Below are 13,666 nucleotides of genomic sequence, written 5' to 3' on the forward strand. Positions count from 1 at the left end.
CGTTCAGTGATTTAAGACCTGCTGTGTGGAAGCAGAAGTGCTGGCAGGCTTTTCAGGGCCTGTGAACAGTGTGTGTGTGAAACCAAGGTGAGGGCACATTGTTTTTTGGAGGATGTGAAGCAGAGACCTTTCCCCACCTGCTGGAACCCACTTGGCCTGCTCCCAACAAGCACCTCTCAAGTGGGCTCACCCAGGCAAGGGTAGGAGAGAGCTGGCTGCTGCTGGGCTTCAGGGAGACGCAAAAGGATTTTTCCCCCTCTGACAAAACGACGGCATAAGCTGAGGTGTTCTGACTAGGCAGGAGCTGGGATCGTGCTCAATCCCCAGGTGTAGCAGAGGAGCAAGCTGAGGCTGCCCACTTCCGCTTGGTCTGATCCCCCTTGGCCTTGGTAGGCCACTCTCTGGCCGAAGCTGAGGGTGTCCTTTGAGCTGCCTCCCTGGGAGTGGGCAGGTCAGGGACTGCGGCGGCCGCAGGGAGAAGCCAGTCAGCACTGAACAAGGGATTGCTTTCCTTCTGTCACTAGTTTCACGCAACCAGCTATTGTGCTGGGCTTGGGTATAAGGGAACTACCACCTGCCTGAGCCATAAGCACCTTGAAAAACAATTCAAGTGACATAAACTCAGGGGATAAAAAAAAGTTACTATGCTACCTTAAGACATCTCAGCTTTCAGAGTTTATGTTTATCTGTTTTTTCCTTCCTTCCAACTGTGACAGCCAGAACCTTTCCAGGATCATAAAGCCTACAGGACGCCCACTATTACTGCATGTCATAAATTCCCTTACATAAATTTACTATTTTTCTGCTATAAAAGTACTTAGCTTACTAGCTCCTACTGCTCCTGTTGGAAAGCTTTTACAAAACACCATTTCTCTGATGGTCAGAAATGTGCTTTTAGCTTAAAATAGTTGATGAATTTTTTTTCATGCTATTTGTTCTTGTGCCAACATTGTCTCCTAGCTTCAATGATTCTTCAGCCCTGATGGTATTTGGGAACGTATTGTAAAGCGTAATTGTATCTCTCTCAGCCTGTATTTTGCTAGGCTAACCCCATTAAGCTATATTTGTCTCATCTATAAAACTGACTCCCCAGTCCCATCCTCCCTGGTCGTTGCACCTGTTCCAGCTTGAGCTGAGGCCGGCCTTCTGGTTGCACTCCCACTGGGGCTGTGTGCAGCACACAAAGTGTCTCTCCCTGCTACTGCTGCAGTGCTTTCCCATGCACCCCAGGGTTGTTCTGCCCTGTGTCGTGTGGGCAGCACACAGCTGTTCCTCAGTCACTCTGCTGCCCCCTCCTTTTGTTGTTTGCAGATGAGAAACAAGTTACAGCACAACGTCACTTGGCTGGTTTGCTCTTTTCAGTCTCCATTGTCTTACTCTAAGAAATGGAACCTCTCATGAGTATGCATTATTTGAGGAGCTGGGGCTTTTAGGAAATCATTAGAAATGATGTGACTAAGAAAAATCAATCATATTTGGCATTCAATTTTCAAAGATATGCCTGAGGATGTGATGCAGTTGGCTCTAATCAACACTGAAGGATCAAGGTGTTGTCACTAAACCAAAAAAAATGTTGACTACTATGCTGCCAGCTCTCATTTCAACTGGTGTTTTTTCTCAGTTCTGCACTCCTAGAATTTTTGTGGCCTAATGAAAGTAGCCAGAGGAAATCACTTTAAATCTAAAACTGAAAATGCTGCAAAAATTGTGCATAGAGCTTTCATTTTCAGACACACAGAAAATTCACTGAAGAAAGATCTGTTTAAAAAAATGAAACAGGTCTAGATTTGGGTGTCCTGTGCATAGAAACTTTAGGTGGCTAAAACTCCAGTCCAATGAAGATTTTAGTTCCCATTTAGCTTAGTATACATAAGCATTTGTTGTTGCCAGAGTGGATTAGGAGTCACATTCAAAGTGCTTCTGTGAAGCTTTTAATTCTGAAAGATCTGACGTTCAGGACCCTAAGCCCAGAAGAACTCACCTCTTTGGTGACCAGAAAATATGAGAATATTGGGTCTGGCATTGGGTGAATGGCCAAGGAGATGACAACCAGGGCCATTGCTGGATAGATGCACGCTCATACCCAAGTTTTAGCTTTATTTTTTGAGGAGGGCTTAGGGAGCTTGCAGTAAGTTTGCTGCCTTGAGAATGACATTTGAATGCAGTCAGCTTAGGAGAATGCAGTTGTTTCCACCTGGCCATGAGCATAATCAGGCACAACTTTATTCTGACCTGAGGCTGAGAGAGATTTTGGTTTTGGTATTATTTGCCCATCCAGACACAGCAGCATCCATCCGAGCTGAAGGCTGATACCAGTAGCCATGCGCTGCCATGGAGCCATGCAGGGCTGCACTCTGCGCTGAGGGGCTTTGGCCTTACACAGTGAGGGCAGCAGCCTCCAGAATGTCCCTGGAGGCCACTGCACGAGAATTAGGAAAGACACTGAGCTCCCCAAGAGAACAACGACGCTTAAACTGAGAAAATGTAAGGCCAATGCTCCAAGACTCCTTGCACAAATGCCCTTTGGAGAACCTCCGATGAGCTCGCCCAATGCAAGGTGACTATTTTTCAACATATTGGACTGTAATCCTACAACAATTTATGTTTGGGTTTTGTTCACCTTAGTTTGTGAACTCTGGCTATTCAAATAGCAATATTCTGACTGGAAGGGGGTATTTTTGTCATATTGGAAAAGAAGTTGGCTTAGAAGTAAGTTGTTATAAGCCCGTGAAAATGGCACGTTGCAAAATTTTCCACCCAGGGTCATATTTTCAAAAACTGCCTCTAATTTAGGGGATCCAAATATAGACAGCCAGTGGTTGGCTGCTTTATGGAGGCACTGCTGCCCACGAGTCCAGGCATGTACACTTCCCAGCCCCTGGAGAAGCTCCTTCATCCAGCATGGCCATCTCTCTCACGTAAAACCTCTGCCACAGCTGTGAGCTTTGTGCTCCCTAACTCTAGGAAAGTTTTGTTTTTCTCAGTGTCTCTGATATTGCCCTAGGTGGAAAATGTCTTTCCCACCTGGATGGCACACGCCCATGTAACCACTTGCAGGTGACAGCTGTGAGGCCAAAAAGAGACATTGAGAGCACATCAAGTCTTTTAAAGCAGAAAGGATGATCCCTTATCACAAGAACCCATGTATGTTTGTTGAGCTATGACAGGAGCTGGCTGGTACCTCGCCGTATGCCATCTGAAAAATGTTCACTTTGGTGCTTCTTCCTCCTATGTAGCAGAGAAAACCAGAGGAATTCTCCTTTGAACATAACGGGGTGACAGGAACAGGGTGAAATATAATCAGAATTTAAAATGTTTAAAGAGCTTAAATGTTTTTTTGTTTGTTTGTTCATTTTTGTGCTAACCTTGCAAAAGGCAGGGAACTTACTGCTTTCTCACTGCATTTTCCCCTTGCCTGCTTGCACTTCTTCACAGGGAAGCTTTTCTCATTTTCTGATCCAGTAACAAGTTAAAATGAAATGTTCACTCTTAAGTGCAGAGGTTTCACTGTGATTTAAGGAAAAAAAAAGATGTGCATGTGGTAATTCACCAGTTTCCAAAAATAAATGGAAGAAAACCCTGGTGAGTTGTGGTGAGCAGGATTAATGCTGTCTCATTACTGAATCCATGCAGGTAGCATTAAAGGGGGCTGAAAAACCACAGGGGACTCTGTAGGGTGTTCTTATGTTTTCAAGACAAAAAAAGCAAGCCTCCTTTCAGTAACACTGCAATTTCCAGAGCCAGATGAGAAGCACCGGCATCATAAGTAAGTGCCCTGTGACACAGGATAGGGCTGGCAGTGGCTGGATCCCGGTATTTCTCCCAGCCGCTCCTATAGTCAGAGAAACCAACCAGCCCCCTTTCCTCTGGGTGCTTCAAAATGCTCATAGAACATGAGGTTAAATGCTTATAATAATTGGTGTCATGTTTGACACCAATGTTCATGGTGGCATAGCCCAGAAAATAAGGACATGGGAAAAGCTGTGTACCTCTTTTCAGACTGAAAGAGGAGGTCGAGCCCTGTGCAAGGGACTGCTGTCCCTGTGCAAGGGACTGCTGCCGCTGCTGAGGAGGGTATGCTCTGGACCAAGCACGCAGTAGAGTGAGGAGCAGAGCATTGCACAAGGTTGCATGCTGGGAACACACCAGTAAGCTCCTCTCACATTCTCTTGTGCAACAAACCCGGCGTTGACTGACAATTTTGCAGATGTGCATGAGGGTAAAGAATGGAAACTTTCAGCTCTTGTATCACAAGGCACCACAGCACCAGCTTTTGCCCATCTCCTGTGATACTGCTGTCTACAGCTGTCTGCCTTGCTCTCCCTTCAAAGAACAAGTGATGAGGTTGGAAAACATTACCTAGCCCAGCTGGGGTATGGGGAGGTGTCGGGACCCTGCCATGCAGGGGGTGGGGCCATTTATTGTTTTACCTCTCCATCATTGAACAGTATTTCCTTTCTGCCATCATGGTGGGGACATGCAAGGCTGTTCTTTTTGGAATCAGACACATGGCACTTCCATGGCAGTACTGGCACTTCCTGGCTGCAGGATGTGATCCATCTTCTGTTTTTATGCAGGACTCCCATGCTATCAGCTGTTTAATTCTTGGTGTTGGCACTGAGGTGGCAGCAGGTCCCACTGTCCCCACTGGGGCTGCCTGCCTTACCCACATGAAATGCCTCTGATGTGAGGCACTTTGCTCTGGAGTCTCTCTGGGAGACTGCCTATCAAAAATGTGGCAACCCTGCCAAAAGAAACAACCCCTGTGGCACCTGCTCTTGCTGCCAGGGGAGCTATGCACCAGGGTGTCACAAGCCCTCATCCTGTTTGTGGTTTATACCGGCTGTCCACTTGCTCTCAGGTAATGTCCAGATATTTTCTGTAAGCAGACAGTGATAAGGGGGAGTGGTCTTACTGTAAAAGAAGGGAGAGTGAAATTCAATGTGAGGAGGAAAATCTTTATTCAGAGAGCAGTGAGGCATTGGCACAGGCTGCCCAGAAAAGCTGTGGGTGCCCCGTCCCTGGAGTCATTCAAGGCCGGGTTGGATGGGGCCCTGGGCAGCCTGAGCTGGTGGGTGGTGTCCCTGCCCATAGCAGGGGTTGGAACTGGATGGGCTTTAAGGTTCCTCCCAACCCAAACCATTCTGTGATTCTATGATCCCATGATAAGTAATTTTGCTTGTCTAATTCTCTGGAGAGCAAGCTTCTTTGATATTTGCTTAATGAATTAGTGCTAAAAAATGTGTATTCACTTTGATTTCTGTGTGCTGAGACTACGACAGCCACTCTACAAATTGTTCTGCATTTCAGTAATTTTTATGGATGTTGCTCATGCACGAGTATTTGTCAAGTTAGGTTAATGTTTCCATGACTTCCTCTGAAACCAAACCTGTAGCAAACTGTTATATACAGGCTTCACTCCAAGACAGGGATATCTGCTGGACTGAGCAGGAATGTGTTACCAGTGAGACACACTGAAACGCTGAATAAAGACGTGGTCTGATCTGCTCTCCCTATTGATCCTGAGAGTGACAAGTTCCATCTGAGGAAGGCAGAGCTTTGAGATATTACAGGGTAATTACGGATCCTTTTACTGAGGTTCTAGAATTGATTTCCTTAAATGTTACATAGCATATCTGATGCAGATCCCCTGAGATTTGGAACAATATTGTGAAATACCATCAATTTCCAGTTCCCTTCGTAAATGGAAGGGAATGAAACCAGGGTGTCCTTTGTTAAATGGGCCCTTTCATCCTCTGGGTGAATTAGGTGCAATTGTAATTAAACTTTAGTTTAGAATTTGAACTAAATTAAAATCATATAAATAACTGAATCTTCGGGATTGCCTTTCCTAATTAATTTCCTCTTGCAGGAATAGTCTTTTTATGATGCGTTAATAACTCCCAATTCCTATTGCATATTTATCTAAAGCAATAGATTATGTTTCCTATGTTTAACAGAAGATTCCCGTAAGGAAAGATCTAATAAAGTGCTCTATTAGATATCGAGTGGTTTTAACTGTACTGCAGATTCTCTCAGTGTCTCCTGCTGCTTCTGAAAGAGGAGACAATAAATCTGTACCGCAGCATGGTGCCACATTTTATCTGAAACTCTGTGAGATTCTTGGTGTGCCGTGCAGAATTCTAGCACGCTGGCTTGGGTAACCTGAGTGCTCACCAACACCAACAAATAACATCACTTTGTTACATTTTTACCCAAGAACTAGTTTGATATGTATTTTGGAAACTTTGAAAATAATTCTGCAAAGCAGTAGAAGCCTAGGGTTGAGGATTTGAATTGCATTCAGAGTAGTGCAAGCATTACCCTACTATGTGGATTCTTGCCAGCTACAAACCCCAGGCCTCTGGTCCTATGCATTGGGTTACCTTGTTTTCAGAAGATACTAAGTGTACGTAAGCTATTAGGAATGATACAAGATTATCATGTTCATTGTGTTAAATGTTTTCACTTATCAAACCAATTTTAAATAGGAGAACTTCAAATCTGTTTAATGGATTGATATAATTTAAGGTTGATACAGTTCAGTGAAAATGTTAGTAGTGAATAATGAGTGGGATTGGAACAGTATATGACACAGTAGCACACAGCAACTTTTGTTTCTAAGAGTCTTTCATTGCAGAGGAAAAAAAGATGTTCTCGTCCATTGAGTGCTGCAATAACTTTGGCAACTGAATTGAATCATTTGGGGGTGGTGAATGCAATAAAACTATTCTGTGGTTTGCTTTAACTGCTTCGATCAAGATTCTGGTTAGCTTTCTGGCACAGCCCTGCTAGAATGGATTTCATCATCTTGGAACTCTTCATGCTGTATTTTGTAATCAAGGCATTTAGTAACCATAACTCTGTGAATCCTGTATGTAATTTCATGTATTCTACTGTGATGCTTGCATTGCTGATCCTTGAGTTGGGCTGTGGTATGCACTGACTGTAAGGAAGGGAGAGTAATGGACAGAAGGAATAAAAAATCACCTGCATGGCATTTTGCACTGCTTTCTGCAAAGATGCTTCTTCATGTCTCTAAATCATCGTATTTGTGCACAGAGGCTTGAATCAATTACACCATTTGTTTTGACTGAAAGGGCACCTTCAAAAATAAATTCTAATCTCTAATCACTAACTGTATGCAACGAAGTCAATAGTTACTTCATGTCAGGATGTATACAGACTTATAACATATTTTATTGTTTCCCTCTCATTTTGAGTAATTCCTTCCCTCCTCCCTCCTTTATTGTGGAAAATGGCAAATATCAGAGCCTGTTTCATATTCCCTTAGTTCTTCTCCAAACTAAATCGTTCAAGATGTTGATTCTCCAGAGGTGTCAAGTAACCACATTTTGGCAGAATTTGTGCTTAGTCAAATTTCTTGACAATTACTTTGGAGTGGGGGTAAGAGGTGTTGGTGGGTGGCCTGTTGAATGTCCTCTCACGTGGAGATTATGATCCTCTCCTTTCTACCCCCTTTTGTAATGAGAGGCAATGACTTACACAACAAATATAACATTGAAGATATCGTCCCATCAGTGTTCAAACTCTATAACAGCATATTTTAACAAAATACTTGATTCTCCCAAGTGGCATAATTTTTATTTGTTTTACTGCAGTCATTTTACCGCAGACCTTCTTCTCATTGTATAACTGCCTTTGGGACGGATAAGCATTCACTAAGGCTGAACCTATCTAAAGAAGTACAGGGATGCCCCACTATCCCCAAGCAGTCATCTTCAAGCCTAGGCAATTTTATCATGAGTCTCTAAGAAATTATAGAAGAATTACAGAATCATGGAATCTTTTAGGTTGGATGGGATCTCTGGAGATCACCTGGTCCAATCCTTGCTTGGAGCTCGGAAAACTTCCACCACATTGCTTAGGGCTGTGTTTAATTGCATTTTGAATATCTTCAAGGAAGGAGTCTCCCCAGCCCCTCTGGTCACTTGCTCCACTGTTTGTTCATGATGGTTGTTCATCATGCTTTTTTTTTTCCCTAATGCCTAATTGGAATTTCTTTTGTGGCAGCTCACGTAGACTGCCCGGACAAATTTGCTGGATGAAAGATCTTCACACAATGTGATATCAGGCTCCATTTGCTGTGTCTGCAGTGAAATTAGAGGCTTTATAACTATAAAGGCTGCTTGGACTGTTTGAAGTTAATGGTTAGTCTCAGTCCAGTGATGGCACCTGTACTCCAGAGCTGCCAAGGTCATTTGAACAGCTTGTCTAACTTTCTAGCAGGCTGAACAAAGACGATATTTGCTGCAAGGACCAGCAAAACCAGCCCCGTCTGGACCAGTAGTGCTCCTTCCAGACAGACTCAAAGGATGTTGGCCAGTAGCCACCAGTGCTTTGCTGTGCCTGTCCTGAGTTTCACTTCTTGCTAAGGAGAGAGGAGGCCTTTGCCAGCAGTCATCACAGCACCTTCTGTGAGCACCAGAGACTGGCTCTTTGCACTCACCAAGCTCCAGCGACTGCTGCCAAATCAGTGCTCCATGACACAGACCCTTCTCCCAGCCCATCTGTCTCATCCATCAGGCCCAACACGAGCCCTAAGTCAGCATGGCACTGGCAATACGCTCCCCATCCCATCACACACACCTCTGTGCAGTCAAAGGAACAGAACAGTTGCAGTCCTGGTGTGAAACCCAACTACCCACCAGCCCACCTTCTGCAGAGCACAAGTATTCTCATTTCCTCTTCAAAGGAGTGCCAGCAATAACACGCCACCGAATTCTGGCCTGTTTTAACAATTGCACACACTTCATCTTGCAGATTATTGGACCTGCATTCTTGGACCAAATTTTACCACAATAGTTTCATCTTAATCATGTGGGCATGTGGGGTCTTTAGAGACTCCCCCAGGACAGATGCCAGTGCAAATTCTGCAGCCCAACTGTTTTTGACGTAGCCATAACATATTTTGATTTTGCTGTGACAATTTGGTTTTCATTTCTTTGTCTTTAGACTTCCTTGCTCTTTATGATAACAAAAGATCCTACAGTGCTGCAAAATAGCAAAAATGAGGGATGGGACACCCTGCTCATGGTAACAAAGTATTATAAAAAAAAAGGTAGGAAATATTCAAGGGATATGAGAAAGTAGTATGCCAACAGTCAGTGCAGTACACTAGGCATACAGGGACATTGATGCTGGGTAAATGTTCTATGCCTATACAGAAAAACGTAAATCCAGCACAGACAACCTTCTCATCAAGAATAAATTGAGCCTGGACAGAAAAGTTTTCATCTATTCACCTGTAAAACTCTCACCACTAAAGCCCTGATTCTGGATAGTTCCTTAGGGCAAGCTCCGACAGCACAGGCTTTATTTTGAAGGCACAGGATGTCTCTGCTACTTGTCCTTTGCAGAGGGGTGTCTCATCTTTCCCTAGGTCTGTTGATTCTGACATGAGAAGCTGTACTTTTAGGTTGTCTGGATAACCTTTCCCACCTCTGTATCCTTTTAAAATGCCTTTAGGTAGACATCCTTGGGATCTAATGCAATTTGATTTATTTTCATTGCTGAGAACTGAGAGACAGAAAGTTCCCTTCATTTCGGGCACTCCTCTTGCCATAGACCTGTCTTCAAAGACCAGAGGGAGACTCAGCTGCTGACTTGTCAACCTTCAATATAAAAAAAATAAGCAACCATTTTCAATCTACAAAATTAAGAAAACCATTTTTTTTTTCTCTGTAAGAAATGCCTTCCTCAAGTGGGGAGGTGGGAATTTTTCCCCTTACTGAACATAATTTTTTTCTGACAGCAGGGAAGGCATATAACTGGGGGTAGATCTTCTCAAGACCGTTTCTTGGGAGTGAAAAACCCACTTTCTGTGACATACATATATGGCTAAACTTGCTTGATAGCTGCCTGATTTCTCTTTGTCAGTATGTTAACTGATGCATTTCCAACCCCCCTCTTTCCCATCGCACCCTCTGTTTCTAGTGTCCCAGGGTCAAGTACAGGTATTCCTCTGAAATATTAATGGAGAATGAACCCTATGGGCTGATTGGCAGTAGAAGTGGATGTCCTCAGGAAAGCAGGGGCAGAGGAAAGCCACAGCACTCTTTTCACTGAAATGCTTCTTGTACTAGGGAGGGAATTAAAACATGACGGTTGCCCAAGACTTGGCTAGGATTTTCAGCTAAGGCCTCCTGCATGCTTCTGAAACACTGATGAGCATTCTGGACATCTTGGCCATGCTGCCAGTCCTTGGCTCCTGCATAACTGGTCTGACTTCCAGCACACTTGGAATGTGCACCAACTTCAAGGGTGTTGGTAGGTTGACAATCCAGCTGCACTTCTGAAGCTTAACCTCAGACTCGGGAATCCAACTTGAGCATTGATTTTTTTGGAAAAGTATGCCTTCAGTCAACAAAGCAGTACAGGACTTTGCCTGGCTTTCCTTAAAAGCTAGCAGCGTACCATACAGCTTGTGCAGCCCAAGCTCTGCCTTCAGAAGGCTGCAGCTCTCAGATAAACAGAGCCTTATCTAATTAGTTATTTATATATCAACAGTCACCATAGAGTGCTGAATGCTGCAAAATTATATCAGAGGTGCGAGAAGGAAATTGAGCTTCATACTTTGAAATGGAAAAAGGCATTAACAATTTTGATGATAACTTGCTCCTTGCAGCATCCCTTCACAAGGCTCTTTCTGTGGTGCTGTTTGACCCCAAGGCTGAGCTCAGGAAAATAAATGCCAAAACTCCAGCTCTGCATTGGTGAGTGGTGCCTTCCAACTTCTCGCTCAGACCTCCAGCCCCTTGTAGTAGAGCTCGCCATGCAGCTTCAGCAATGCTCACAGCCGTCCCTCCCCAGGAATGAGCAAGCAGGAGAGGAATTGCAGCCCTTCACAGCTCCTGCAAGGTGCCTGCTGCAATGCAGGCAGCTGCCTGCCACAGATCTGGCTGGGTTCACCAAAGACCTCTGCAAGCTGCTCATTTTAGATGGCAGTCCAAAAGGTGAAGGCCTCTGTCTTGTTTGCAATCCAGCCTGCCATTTAAGCTTTCCCCCTTTCTTTAAAGATCAGAATTAAATTCCCACTTTACAGGCAAATGCTTTGATAAGTGAGTGCTTAAAAGCCCTGGGGATAAATACAGAACACAGCAAATACCCTGATCGACAGATGAGATTTTTAAAATATAGGATTGTGCTCATTATATGGAAGGGGAGGTGGAACTCTGATTGCTGGATTTGGCAGGAGTGGCTCTCTTCTCTACAAGTTATTATCTCCTGCACTGAATGAGTGCTGACATTAGAGAGCCAAGCTGCACAGCACAGGACGCATTCATTAAACAGACAAGCTTGCAGCTCCCGAGCTCTGGCAGTCTGCAGTGAAAGCCTTCCCCTTGCGCCAAGCAGGCTGCAGCTGCAGTGCTGACAGCAAGAGCCAGAGGTGAGGTCAAGGCACAGCCTGAGGCTGGCCTGCTCACAGGTGAGGGAGGCTTCCCAGGGTACACGAGTGCCTTTTCACTTGGGAAGGCTTCTTTCCCATAGCCATAAAGATTACGTGTTCCCTCTGTGTACCCACGGGCAGCTGCGATGGAAGAAGTAAGCTGGTCTCCCAGGGCCACTCAGCAACATCGCAAGACAGCTGAAACGCTCTGCAGAGATGCAGGCCTTGCTGGCTTCCTGCCAGACTGCTTCAGCCCTTCCAGAGTCCTAGATTTTGAAAGAAAGAGGAAAGAAAATTGAATTTAGAAAAATAACTGACAAACCATTTTTGTAAATCTAATGAGACACTAAGTGTGTACACAAATTGAGTAATGCAGCCGCAAACGCACCTGGGGCAGGTTGATACCAGGGTGTCCATGAAGCTTGCTGGCGCTGGCATCACTTGTATGGCTTCTGGAGCCCTGCTTCCACAGAACAGCTCAGTGCCAAAGCCTTTGTCCTTCCTTTCCCTTGTAGCTTTTTGCAGACAGGGAGAATTCTGCAAGTTGTTTTTCTTTCTTTCTGGAAAAGCTTATTTTCATTCTGTATTGTCTGTACGTCGGTCACCTCGCCCAGTCTCTGCACTAAACCATATTTATTGCATTCTACTGTATTGCAATTGACTGTACCCTCCCATTCCTCATCTTTATAACAACAATAAACCCTTAAAATTAAAGCAATTTCATTTTAGATAGAAAGCCCTTGAGTGAACCTCTGAAAGGTCACAGTTCTTTAAAATTAATATTAAAATTGATGCATAATCTTAGAGAATTCTCGTGAGAGATCTTTATTAAAACCAGGTCTTATTTTTTAGTAAAATAACCTATGAGATTAAATATTGAGAGTCTTAATGTGTGTATACAGGTGAACATATACATATGTGCCATTGATGTGTCACAGCATTGGTTGTGACTCCAAATTCTGAAGTCTTTCACAGGCACTAGTTAAAGGAAATATAAATTCTTAATAGGAATTAGATCAAGGTAGAAAGATGATATAAAAAGAATGGGGCATTTTTTCTTAGCCTAAGCATCGTTACTGGAAATATTCTACCAGCAACAGTTTCACTCAGCAGTACTTACCTGCAAAGCTGATCACTGTGGAGGTCTCATTATGTGATGTGTAGAAAACCATATTCTCAGTCTTGAAGTATGTGCAACGTGCAGAACAAGAGGAAGCAGGAAGAGGGGCAGCACGAACACCTTTTTCCTCTCTGGGGAGTAGAAGAGCCTGCTCACTGCATGACCATCCTTCCTCAGATTGTTTCTTCTGGACAGTTTGTGATGACAGCACATTCTGAGGTGTGGGGGAAAACTGCCTCAGTGAGTGCTGGAGGTGGTTTTGCCCACTGTGAGGGGGCAAGGAGGAAAAAGCAAATGAGAGCTTAGGGGAGGAATGGAGACTTGGGTGACTGGGATGCTCCTGGTTATGGCGTGGCCATAAAAATCCTTCTGTATGTGAGATAACATGACAGGGGGTTAGGGAGAGAGGACAGAAAGTCGTGTCTGATGTGGTGGAAGGTGAAACCAGTGAGGTCATTTGCAGGAGTTAGGAAGGAAGTACGGAAGAAATGGTCCTAGTAGTGACATTTCTCATATCTATTATTACTTTTATGCTTATGGTGGTCATGATGTCAAAGGAAGGGACCGCAGTGTGCCAGGCCTGTTTTGTGCTGAGGTCATATTTTATTATTTTGCCGGGCATTTCTAATCAGCAACCTCAAATATTTCCCATTAAAACAGCTCCTTGCCTTCTTTTCTTTGCTCAGAATAGTGCTTAAATAAAACACACCTTTGGTTATCTTCCCTTTTCGATAGCCTTTCTGCTCCTGCAATAGTGTAACTTGTGCCACAATTTACACAATATAATGAGGGTTATCAGTTGGGTGATTAAATCATTTTGTTTAACCACCCTGTTAGATCTTAATGCCATTGGAACAAATTGTGCGGCTGCTGACATTTTCACAGTGGATAATGTGAAATTGCCTGGTCCTCCTGGGTTCCTGGTCTTCTAAATCTGTGAACTGTGGATTATGTGCTCAGAACGTGCATTTTGTTGCAGTCAGAATAAGGACATCATTCCGTCTCCCATAGGTTGAAGAGAACTTGCCCAGCAATGAGAAATGCAGCTGAAAAAAGCCCCACTTGCAGGAGCTGAGACTGGGCCATGCACCAATCAGCTCGCATGCTATGGCACATGGTGTGCAGCACAGCCCATT

At 44.1% G+C, this 13,666-nt stretch overlaps 1 long non-coding RNA gene across 1 annotated transcript; it reads right to left on the reverse strand.

The window, feature by feature from the left end:
• Positions 6,458-12,699, reverse strand: LOC110392822. Its single transcript, XR_002434633.1, has 4 exons — positions 12,531-12,699; positions 11,799-11,925; positions 11,546-11,676; positions 6,458-9,635 (listed from the first exon to the last, which is right to left on the reverse strand). It is a non-coding gene; the product is annotated as an uncharacterized LOC110392822 (long non-coding RNA).

Source organism: Numida meleagris, chromosome 1 (genome assembly GCF_002078875.1).
Source record: "Numida meleagris isolate 19003 breed g44 Domestic line chromosome 1, NumMel1.0, whole genome shotgun sequence".
NCBI lineage: Eukaryota > Metazoa > Chordata > Aves > Galliformes > Numididae > Numida > Numida meleagris.